The 12024-nt window shown below is 41.9% G+C and overlaps 1 long non-coding RNA gene across 1 annotated transcript; it reads left to right on the forward strand.

Annotated features, from left to right (window-relative positions):
• Positions 1-1452: 1452 nt before the first annotated feature.
• On the forward strand, positions 1453-9610 carry LOC149357023 (uncharacterized). The gene is made up of 3 exons (XR_016289370.1): positions 1453-1824; positions 7825-7896; positions 9494-9610. It is a non-coding gene; the product is annotated as an uncharacterized LOC149357023 (long non-coding RNA).
• The last annotated feature ends 2414 nt before the right edge of the window (positions 9611-12024 follow it).

Consider the following 12024-nt stretch of genomic DNA (forward strand, 5'->3'; position numbering starts at 1 on the left):
TGTACTGCTTGTCTATTGTAAGAGGATAATTTTTATTTTAAAAATGACAACAACACTAGTAGTCATTGCATGATCAGTAAAATCCTGATTTTGACTTCATACAGCTGGATGTTTAAAAGATTAGTGGTGACTTTGACTGTGCATTAGTAATCTTTTACTTATTGCATGTACTGTAATGTGCATGAAATGATACCCCTTTTCCGGTATTTAAACTGCCTGCTCAAATAGTTCTGGAGAGTGCCTTGTGAGAGATGCTACCGGTGTGTTTTTTTAAGCATTTTTTTGTTGTTGACTTGAGGGTATGGGCAGCCATGTAGAGACATAGGTGCGGGGATACGTTTGAAAGATTTGTCATGTATTGGAATGCCTAAGTAAGGTGCGGTGGCATGGATACCTGTCTGTAATTTGTTTTAGCACCTAATTGTCTTTAAATTGTCTGCACCGTAGTTGTTGACAGACAATGAAAATAAACTTTCTTTATGTGTGCCACGCCTCTTAAGCTTAGAGCCATGCTGCTACTAAGTCTGGCTGTTCATAGCTTTTTGTTTTTTTTTCTGTTCACAGTTTCGGCTTGTAGGCAACCCTGTCACTTTCCACAAGGAATATTTCTCCATAGTAGTTTGTCACCTACACCGTAGAGCTCTCAGAGAAAAGTTCAGACTGGATGAGGGGCTGTTACCGAAAAAATTGATAAAGGTAAAATTGCCTTCTCGTGCGTGGCCTGGACAGTTCTTTTGCTCTCCCTGCTTCATGAAGAAGTGTTTTCTTTCGTCCTCCTACCTTTTTGATTCAGTAACAGGAAAGAGTTTCTTGTAAATCTTTGTTAATCATATCCTTCTTAGTGGAATCTAACCTGTTCAGAGAGTGAAAACATTTGACTTTACCTTGAAAACATGCGCATCATTTAGAATATGCGAGGTGTGCTCATGCTTGTGTGTATTACAGTTTTGATTCTGCCCAAGAGATGTGCATGCGTGGACATGTGCGTAATTTTTTAAACTTCAATTAACTCATTAAAGTTGTATTATTGGGATGACATTGTGAGGATATTGTGCTACCTTCCAACTACCCTCTACCTCTTTCTTCTCTTCCCCCTCCCTGTAGTATGGAGTAGCAAGCAGCGGTCCTATTTTCTCTCGCCAACCCCTCTGGTTTTCCTCTCTTTAGTTTTTTTTCCTCTCTCTCGGGCTACCTGACAGGTGTCTTCGTGTTTTGCATTGTTATCACCAGAAATTTTGTTGCTGTAGCTAGATGTTACTGTTATAGCAAGCCACACTTTTTATCACCGAACTTTAACTGAGGCACGTGTTGCAAAAGTACAAAATCAAGCTGTCGCATTCCAAAAATGAGACAAATGCTTGAATAACCTATCTCACCCTAATCTCTGCTCTGCGTGTTCACACGGTTCCCTCTACATATCAGAGGCAAGTTGTTTACTGTCTGTTTGTTGTCCTCCGCAGCCTGTGAATGCAAGGCAGCCCCAAGTGAGGCAGGCCGATATGCCGTTACCAGATCCCATAATCATTGTGCCGTCGCTGTAGAATGAAGTGGAGGCGGACGACAACGGAAGCCTGCTGGAAGAGATGGCAGGCCAGCATGACAGATTGGTAGTGGCCTGCACGTCTACTCTGCATGGCTTTGAGGCCAGGCTCTCTGCACCGATCGATCCGGAGTGCAGTTCACCGAGCAGTGTTGAATTCATGGATGCTGCGCTCAGTGTAAAACAGAAGGATGGCAAAAAACGCAAGAAGCGGCATTCTACCAGAGTGGCAGCCATTTCAGACCAAGGAGGATATGTGTCCTGTGCCAAGGAAAGCGGTGCCAGTAAGTTGTCTGTTGAGAGTTTCAGGTCTTGTAAGATGTGCAGTTTTTACAGTAACCCAGTTTGGTTGCATGCAACATCTGTTTTGCTTTGGCAGGACACCCTATACCGGGTGTCCTCATTCTGTTTTATCCTTGTAACACCTTGACGGCCTTCAGAAGTGCTGTGTAACCCTATGTGTCTTGGCTTCTGCCCTTTCCTGCCTAACATGCATACAAAAAGAATGCAGGCACTTGGCTCCTCAGTTAATAATGACTGGCAGTATAGCGGAACACTGTACTTATGATTAGCGTCAAAATAAAGTGGGTAAAGGAAAAGTGCAATTTCAGTCATGCATGGATTTAGTGCTTTGGGAGCCCTGTTTGAGAACCTGTGCCCTGCAGTGATTCTAGCGTGCAGCAAAGTTTTTTATTTTTTTTGTGCACCTGCGTTGTAACTGAAATGTGAACCTTTTTTTGAGCATTAATAATGCATATAATAATAAATCACATAAATGGGTTATTTATTGAAACATATCATAGGCTAGATGTGCGTGCCTCAGTGATAATTGCCACTTTGCCAGAGAATGTTAAGACTGCAGGGTTTCTTCAGCACTGACTTCATGAGTCCTGAGATGTGCACATGTGCATGAAATACATACTTGTGTGCATGATATGCGTGCTCATGGGCAGTATATAAAGCATATGGTCAACTCCAGCATCAGAAAGTTACTGTCAAAAGGGACACCACAGCATATGGCCGCAGATCAGTTTTGGCCACCGGGAATTCGCAAACCTGCATCAGAATCATAGTGCATGCAAATTTTTCGTTTGTCTTGCTTCAGGCTGCTGTGTTGATCCTGCCTTGAGCCCGTGACCCCATGCTTAGCAGCTGGATATCATATTTTAGGAGCCCTCGCAGCAGCTTCAAATTTAGTACTGCATTTTGATCACCAGCAGAATAAAGTTTAGCCAGTAATTCTTAGAATTCTTAGAGCGGTCTGGTTAGACCACATGTCAACTCGCACACGTAGATGTTACAGCCTCTCTGGGCTTGACCATTACAAATTAGAAGATGAGGCTCTGCCTGTTAAAATAACTTGTAAAGTTTAAACAAACAAGGGAAGGGGAATGAGGGGCTCGTTAAGTTTAAAGTTGATCTTGTAGAAATGGAGTGTATTGTTGATAATTCCTGTTGTAGGAGACAACCCACGTGAAATGAGGAAAAATTGAATGTGAGCAATAGTTCCCGTGCACATGTTCTTGTATTGGACTTTAGGCAAGCAGTGAAAAATATAAGTGCAGGAATACCTCGTTAATACGGACTTTAGTTGACTAGAAAAAAAAATTAAAAAATCTGAATAATCAGAATGTTGAATTATCGAATGCCGCCCCCCCCTCTCCCGCCCCCTCTTGCGCCAAACTGCCAAAAACCGCTGCGTGAAATTTATTTTGTGGAAGCCTGGGCAATGGTCATTTCCTTTTAAGAGGAAAACTGTGGTGACTGGGGTGATTTTTTGCCGTTACGTCAAATGCCTTAATTCCTGCATGCTATGGGGAGCATCGGAACAAGAATGGTTGGGCTGTGTGTGCCTTCTTTCAGTGCGTGTAGCGGTAGCACTAGAGCTTCGTCGCATATGGCGTGGCTTGTGAGGAGGCATTGAGGAAGGAAAAAATAATGTTTTCCTTCCTTCATGTGAGGAAGGTTCACCACACAAACGGCGAAGAGCACGTGACAAGTGCGTAGTGTTGGACCGCTGGAAGGGCGGAAACTCCACGCGATAGAAAGCGCGCGTTGACACCAGAGTGGCAAGACGTCTGTAAAAAACAAAAAGATAGCAGCAGTCATCGTTCCAAGCGGTGGGCTCGGCAGGCTGCTTGATACGCGCGGCAGGTAGCCGCCATTGTCGCGGGCTGGCAGCGGAGCTCCGAAAACGAAACTGCGTAGCCACGCTCTCTCTCGGCCAAACGATTTGGGCTTGGCGGTCGTCAACACGCCTGCCGTTACGAGCGCTTCAGAGGGGTGCGGGAAACAATATAATATGCAGTTCAGGCTCCAGGATGAATGCTTGAACGATCATTTGTACACTGCGCCGTTTCGGGAGGCCGTCCGATTTAACCGATGGTAGCCCGAATTAACTGCACACCTTCTGACGCTGTTGACTTTAGCGGGAATCTGGCGGTTTGCCAAAATTAACCAAATTTCAGAATTAACGACGGACGAATTATCGATGTGTTACTTGACCACTAAATTAATGCTTTAAACATCACAGTGTAACAAATAAAACTCAGTGATTTTGTCCAAGGGATTTAATTCAAAATTCAATAAAAACCTTACTTCTGTAGACATGTTATAATTTAACGGAAAATTTAAAATTGCTGTTGATGCAAATTTCTGTAATATCTCAAAATATCTCTGACAATTATACACCAAGAATAAAACGTCCCACTAAATAAAGGCAGCCGAGATGGCTAGCTAGTTTTCACAGAAGCATGATGAATGTTGTGTGTATGCTCACCTGTCTGAGCAGTACATACTTCTTTGTGTCTGCATTTCACAGCAGTAGCATGACGATTTTCTCAGCTACAAAAGCCAACTGGAAAGCCAGAAAGAGCAACTTGGCGAGGAGTGGCTTGTCGGCGTGTCTGCTCTCAAACACCCAACACACGTGCATCACTTGAGCCGGACTTTCCAACTGAAAACCGGAGAGGGTCATTGGATGCCAATGAAGCGACAGTGATTCTGGGCGAGCGGAGTCAGTGAAGTCAGTTTTGCCTGAGGAGCCAGTCGCCGTGGGAACCGTGGAAGTTATTAAGGAGGCAAAGGAAAGTGCTGTTCAAGATGAAGGCCCTCAGAGACGAATCTCTGAGTTGAGCCAAGGTGTTGATGTGCTCGATGAGGCGCCTTCCGACCTACTTGACGAGTCCAGTGTCTTGTCGCCTTTGGAAGGGTTCAGCTGGACGACAGCCAAGAGTGAAGTTGCGCTGGAGGGCACAGAAATCGCTGGGGGTGAGCCGTACGATCCTTACATTCACCTTTTTGTTTGTTTTTGCTGTGATGACTCAGGAAAGTTACTTTATAATGATGCACCACAAGCATGGTGCTGAAGTATTCAGGAGGGCAAGTACGCTTCTATGACTACTTAGCATTTCCGGTGAACAGACTGTGCTACATTAAAGGACCAGTTGGTACACATCATGCACTGGCATTGTGTTGCGGAGTGCAGTTTCCATGCTTTGCTTTGCTGAAGTGTGCGAGGGTGATCTCTGACCCACAAATTGCCATCAGCATCTGAGCGGCTTTCAGCTGTACAACTCCACTGGGCTGCAATGTGGGGTGTTTCCACTCTCTTATGTTCTCTGTGGCCGCACTGCTTTCACTTCACTTTGTGTCCTTTGTCTCCCAGTGCTTAGGTTCTGACTTCAGTTTCTCACACTTGAGGATTTACAGCTTTGAAAAACCCGGAAACATGAAGGGTCCTTGTCCTAAGTTGCACACCTTCATAATCAGCTAAGGCTCAGTCGTGGACCGCTTGGTTTCAGTGGCATGATTTGTAAGCCTTTGCAAGAGAAGCATCTTTTTGCCCCGAATAGATGTAGAGAGAGTTGAAGAAGCTGAGCTGTTCATTTGCAGCAAAGTCTGCGGAGTTTTTATGGAAATAGTGTACAGCCTTGATTTGTGCTATTGGCAGTGATTGCAGCATTAGTGAAAATTAAATCACTCACCTGTCTTCCAGTTGCAGCCATTTGTGTCATTAGTGCTTTTCACTGGACAAACTTCGTTTATTTTTTGTAACTGTACTGAAGTCTGTGCCTGTCTCATGAAACTGGTATCAATGCTTCATGCTTACCTTAGCCTTTGCTGACAGATGCTTGGTACATGAATTACCAGCAGTTTTTATAGTTATGTCGTGTGCACACAGGTTCTTTCTAAATTCAAGTGTCATCAAATATATATTGAACACAGTGCTGTTTGCTTAGTAGAAAATGAGGGAGCTAGAACTTTCTTTACTGAAACTTTTCTTTAAACATGTATTAGGGATGTTTGCTCTGGTTGCTCGTTATGCAACAGTGATGTGGCATAAAGACAGCAGTGGGCTGTAAGTGCTGCCAAGGCATGTCAGTACAGTTGACTCTTGATAATGCAAACTCAAAGGGGCAAAAAATTAGCTTGATTTGTGTGGAATTTGGCTTAAATGAAACCTTTTTGATGCACGATGTTGACATGGCCAAAACACGATCTTTAACAAAAACTGGCTGTTCGAATCAAGCGAGTTCAGATTATAAGTGGAAGAGTTTACTGTATTGTGCATTTCAGCAGTATTGTGCATTGCAGATTATGTCTGCGCAAACTGATACTCTTGCTCTTAAACAGAGCACTCTGAAGAGTATTTGTAGCAATTCAGTGGCATTTTTAGATGTCAGCAAGTTTACTACCATTATTTATTATGTATTGTGCATTTCTTATGGCAGATTGAGGTATGACGTGAGAGCATGTCTGCATCCAATTTGAGACTGGAACTGTTGGCCAAGTCATGTAGCTGATTCTAAATGGGAAAAGCAGAAAAATCTGTTGACACTTGCTGGGACACCTAAGTACATTTGAGCACAGTGCTTGAACCACCATTTACTACAGTTACTATTGTTATGTTTTTCTGTCGAAATTATGGAAATGCTCATCCTAAATGGATTTGTTTGCAGGAATTGTTGTGTTTTGCCCATATAATCTTGCTCTTTTTTTCAGACATGGACAGCAAGTTGTTTCTTGTTCAGAAATGTAGTGACGGCAGCGAAACGTCAATTTTTGTCGGTGTAAAAGATGATGTGATGAGAGAAAGTGACAGCCTCTCTGGGAAAATAATCCCAAGACTGGATCTTAACATGCTGTCTTCAGCCTCCGTGGTACGTATAAAGGCAGTCCTCTGGAATTTTGGTGTTGCATCTGCTCAAGCTCATTGCTTGTCCTGAGGTCTGCATTCCTCAGTATTCCATTACATTCCTGTCACTATATCTGAAAGGATTTCTAAGGGCTTGTGTTACAATATGGCATTTGAATTTTGGTGTTGCTTCATATCTTGTTATTTTGCATATCTTTTTATTTTTGACTTTATTGCCCTTCTAGCCTTTAAAGATATTTCAGTAAATAAATAAATGAATAAATTTTTGGAACTAGCAAGAAAGAGAATATTCTGTAATTATTTCAGTTAACTAGTTTATTAGACATTACATGTGTGTGCTGTGTTGTGAAATTACACTGGACAAAATTTGGTGGATTATTACTGTCTAGAGAGGCTTATGTGTGTGAGAAGTGTAGACCATCAAATGTGTAGTATAGGATAGAATAGAACAAGTGATTCAAAACTGTAGTTCTTGTAGTTGTTTTTCTTTTCCACTGATTAAGACTTGCTGCTTGAGGAGTGACCACTGATAATCAGCTGGAAACAATTCTTTATTTGTTCTATTCCTTTTTCACTGAGGGCAGAAAGAGGCTTGCTGACAGACATGTGAACTGTGAATAATTCTCATGATATGTTGATGGCTTTGATCATTTTTCTGCCAAATTTCTGTTGGGCCAGTCAGGGATGGTACTCTCGTAAACTTTTGGCTGCAGTCCCCCTGTTAAATGAAACGGAGATCTACAGTGGTGTCACTATAAGTCTTAAGTGGCCTCTCACTTGGCTGTGTACAGTGCCATAGCGATTGATTTGAGTTCTTTGTTGTGAATGAGTATGCTCACACTCATCGATTTGTCTGTGGCACTAGTTAGGAGCTATGACATCAGCTCTGTTGTTTCTTGAATGTTAACCTGTTCACCTTCTTACATACTTTTTGCTTATCCCCTGAACAGCATGGTGGCACAGCAGTGAAGCTGAAGTTTGAGACGACTGTTCGCAGCAAAAAAGGAAAGGTGCTATGTTTTCCACAGCAGTGAGGATGCTGAGGTTCTTCTTCTAGTTGTCCTTTTAACATCCTCCTGTCAAACATTTCAGTGCAACATTTGATTTTTTTTGTGCATGCTTTCAGGAAGTTGTAAAAATGCTGCAGCCTTTTGCAGAAGCAAAAGCAAGAAAAGACCTTTACTCTGAGATGTTGCAGGTAATGTACTACGTGTTAACCTTCACTGTGTAATGCACTCTGAGCCAAGGGCAATAGGCGTGTACTGAATCAAGTTGAATTGACCGGAATCGTTGGGTATGTTGCAGAGCGGAAGCACATTTTAGGGCCTCCTGTAGGTGCAGCAGAAAATGCGCAAACTATTTTTCTCGTGCTTACCAGATAACATGAACTTCCTGTTTCCTAACCTATGCAGATTTACAGAGAACTGACATGAAGGGATTGTAATACTAGTAAGAGTAGCCTGTGCAGGCCACAGGTTTAAAGGAATAAATTTTAGAAGAGGGCAAAAATAGAAAGGTGATATATTGATTGAAGAAAATACCAAGTTCCTGAACATCCCCACCAGCTTCTGCTGCTTCCCTGAGTTCATGGGTTTGAATTACTAATTACATAAAGCGGTTGAAGAGTAAACACACGTTCACAGGCAGACATATTTTATTCGGTTGCATAAAGATTTTCAGATTACACACCATCATAAATTACCAGAGGAATCTAGCAGGTCAAAATCAACAAAATTATACCTGTTGTTAACAAAATTTTCTTTTGCAGGGATGTTTTCATTGCAAAGCCAAATTATAAACTGTTTGTGGTTAGAAGTTTTTCACGTGCCTATGAGATGTGATGCCAAATGACGCTGGTGCTTCTAGCGTAGGGAATTTCCTCCCACCCTAGATTCATTCCGTTACCCTGTTGTTACAGCTATCATCAATGTGCCACCATTAAAACCACCATGGTCATCTAACGATACATCTGCTGTCTGATTCGTCAGGCTTGAAGAAAACAGGGAAGAAATTTTAATATTTAAACAGACCAAAAAAAAAACAAACCCTGCCTTCAAGTTCATAGTTCCGTGAAATGGCCTGACTAATGGTGATGTCTGAATTATCAGCGTCCGAAAAATAAGGCAGTGTAAAGCAAACGAGCTTTTCCATCCTTCAAATTTGTCTTGAGGCAAGCAGTGCGCAAGTCATGTTATTTGCCTGTGATGAAATGCAAGAATCATTCTGAACTTGCTTCTTGAACTAAACTTATCATTTGTCCTGACTGATACAAAGTACAAGGCACTTTATGGACTGACTTCCTCATTCGCTCTTCTGGCTTTCCACTCTGCGGTGCGTAAAGTGCAACGTGCAGTTCCCAAAACATGCTGCCAAAAAAGTGGTGGTGGTCAGCACAACAAAAGACAAAGTGACAACAGGTCGCTCATGTCGCTTTGTTTGAAACGTAGTATTTGCAATCGCTGTCGGTATAAGTACTTGAACTGAAGGGTCAACCTTAGCTCATATTAAATGTTACTCTTTGGTTTTTCAAGGCTATAATGATGTTTATGTACATGCATGTTTCACGTGTGCATAAAATTTCATCACCCTTACTATACCATTGCAATCTATCCGAGAATCAGCAGTTAAGTTTATAGGGTTCAGCTGATGTCTCGCATTTATCACATTGCTTTTATTTTGGTGCTATATCTGTAATACAAAGTGCAGAATGTCTTGTTGGCATTCAAAACATAGTGTGTAAATCTAAATCTCTACAGGGATAATTTTTTGTTTCTTTTTTCCTGTAAAAATTTCAGATGTCCATGAATCAGAGAGGTGTCCCCAGTGTGATGGTGACATTCTCCTCACGCTGGACACCCCAGAAGCTGTGGATGCAGTTTCATGTCTTGCATCAGGCGCACCAGAAAAATTAAGGTACGTAATCTCATGCACTGACCGAAAGCACTAAAATGTGTATAGCACAAAACATGTGGCTGGCAGGTAAATTGTGAATGCTATTCATATGGCATTCTTTCTGTTCGTCTCTCATATTGTGTCCTGGCAGGCAGCTCATTTGAAGAAAAAGGGGTCTACAAAGTTTTATGTGTACTGTGCAAGAATAAATTGGTTGGCACAAGTTATGTGGCAAGATACTGCTATATCATTCGCGTTTCTGAAATGGCATGATATATCACTGTACAAACCTTGGTATTTTCTAAATATATATAAATCATGGGCCCATTTTAAAGGTGAATGAGGGCCAGAGGGACCATTTCTTTGAGCAAGAAATTTATTGCAGAACTCTTTTTTTCAGCAAATTAAGTTCAGAAAAACATACTGTCCATAAAGGACCGCTTCCCCTGCTCGTTGCCTCTAAATCCACCTTTCATTCAAATATTGTATTGTTTTCAAATTTCTTTGGCTTATTGTTGGGTAATCATCTTTGGTGTCTATCTGCTTTAGCTCCAGTTTGACTACCATGAAGGCTTCAGATTCATCTCTTGGCAAAGCAGTTCAAGGTAAGCTTCCCTAAGTATTATTCTAGATTTGTTTCTTCCTTGTTTAGCTTAATTTTAAATATTCAGCAAGTTGCTCCAGTGTTGGCAAAAATCTAAGAGTGATCTCCTTCACACAGCTTAAGTTCATCTGATTGGCCCTAATTAAGGTTGTGATCTCGCCTAATTAGGTGACTTTCATGGTCAGTTTAGACACGAGCAGTGTTTTTTTTTTACAGAGCACTTCTTCACTGGTATACGACCTTTAGTGCAATGATAAACTACATTTAGCGGTCATTTACCATTGCAATGAGAGAAAACCATGCAGTCTGCTGGTTCTTTTATTTTTTTATTTCAGGAATCTGTCGGTGTGCCATATCTTTGCTTAAGGCTAAAATTTTGAACCTGAGCTGTACTGAACCACGCTAAGGGACTGATAAAAATATTACCAGAAAGACATGAGATGAGTCTTTTGGCAGCTTATCTTTCATGTTGTGACTGACTATTTCCACCAGCTTGCAGGGATTTGCAAGTGGGCCATTCTTTGTTAATGCCGTTTAGTTGAGCAAGGCTTACACAACTGTTTGGCTTGCACTTATTTGTAGTGTTTTTGAGAGGTGATTTTGTCTCATCGCTTGGTTGGTTTAGGGTGCTGTGTGTATCTGCGTGCATGTGTAGGGTGGCCTGCTCCTTTATTTTGCAGAAAGCACTCGCTAGTAATACCTTTTTAAAATTTTTTTCAAATTTTAGGTGCACATCTTATTGCCTGTGTGAAACAAGTGAAAGTTAATGATGCCAGCAGTTGCTAATTAACTAGTTCTATTAAGGGTGAGCCTCTCTCAGAAAAGATTGAGTACTGTTTAACAAGGCTTTAAATTCAGGCTTCATATTTTGCATTGTGTCAGCACTTATATACCTGCTATTCCCACCTCTTTCATCTGCTTGAAAGTGCACTTGAGAACACCACAAAGGCACACTCAGTGCAAAGGTACACTGAAAACTGCATTCAACACCGGGTAGGCAGAAGAGGTTATTGTGAAAGGGGAGCATATAAAGCAAGGCAGGGTGATAGGGCATGTGGACAGTGCAGAATATTTCATCGAAGGCACAAAGGTGAGAGGTTTAGGCAGTGGCACAGCTGACGCAGACTCGGAGAATGTGCTTCATTTCTAAGGTGTGCCAGGATTGCTTCACTGCTGTGGGCTCTCACTTGTCGCAACAATGAAACAAGAAGTCATAGACAATGCCAGCTCGCAAGGCATGTTCTTTTCTATTGTGTTGCAATGGTGTCGCTGAACAGGCGACGGGAACAGCTACTGTGCAAGTGGGTATGCACAGCTTCATCAGCGAGGGAGGCTGATTCAAGCAGTATTGAAAGGAGTGATCTAAGTAGCATGGCGATCCTCTGTCAAACAGTGGTACCATGAACAAAGTGGTGCAGAAGGCCATGCGTGGGGTGCCGCCAAGAGGAAGTTTCAGAGTCGGTGGAGATGCACTCAGAGTTGGAAGGGAGATGTACTCTTTGGCCAGAAACGTGTAGAAAGTAGTGGGTTTCAAGCTGTGTCACAAAGAAATGATCATGTTGGCAGAAGAGGAACAGTTCTTGCAGTTTTCAATAACTCAAGCATATTAGGTGATACTTGAGGTGGCAGCTAAGATGTTCCACCAAATATTTTCTGCACAGCATTGATCACAATCTGAAACTGGCTGTAAAAATCGAAGTTTAAGCAGCAATATTTTTGTGAAGTGCAACAAGTCCATTTGAAAGTTAAATGAAGTCTATTTTGCTTTTTTACTGGGGAGCTGGTTTGAAGGTAGTAAACATGCAGTTTAAAAATATGAATAGACCTCTT

The sequence above is a fragment of the Amblyomma mixtum genome, chromosome 3, assembly GCF_055824585.1.
Source record: "Amblyomma mixtum isolate Tamu chromosome 3, ASM5582458v1, whole genome shotgun sequence".
NCBI lineage: Eukaryota > Metazoa > Arthropoda > Arachnida > Ixodida > Ixodidae > Amblyomma > Amblyomma mixtum.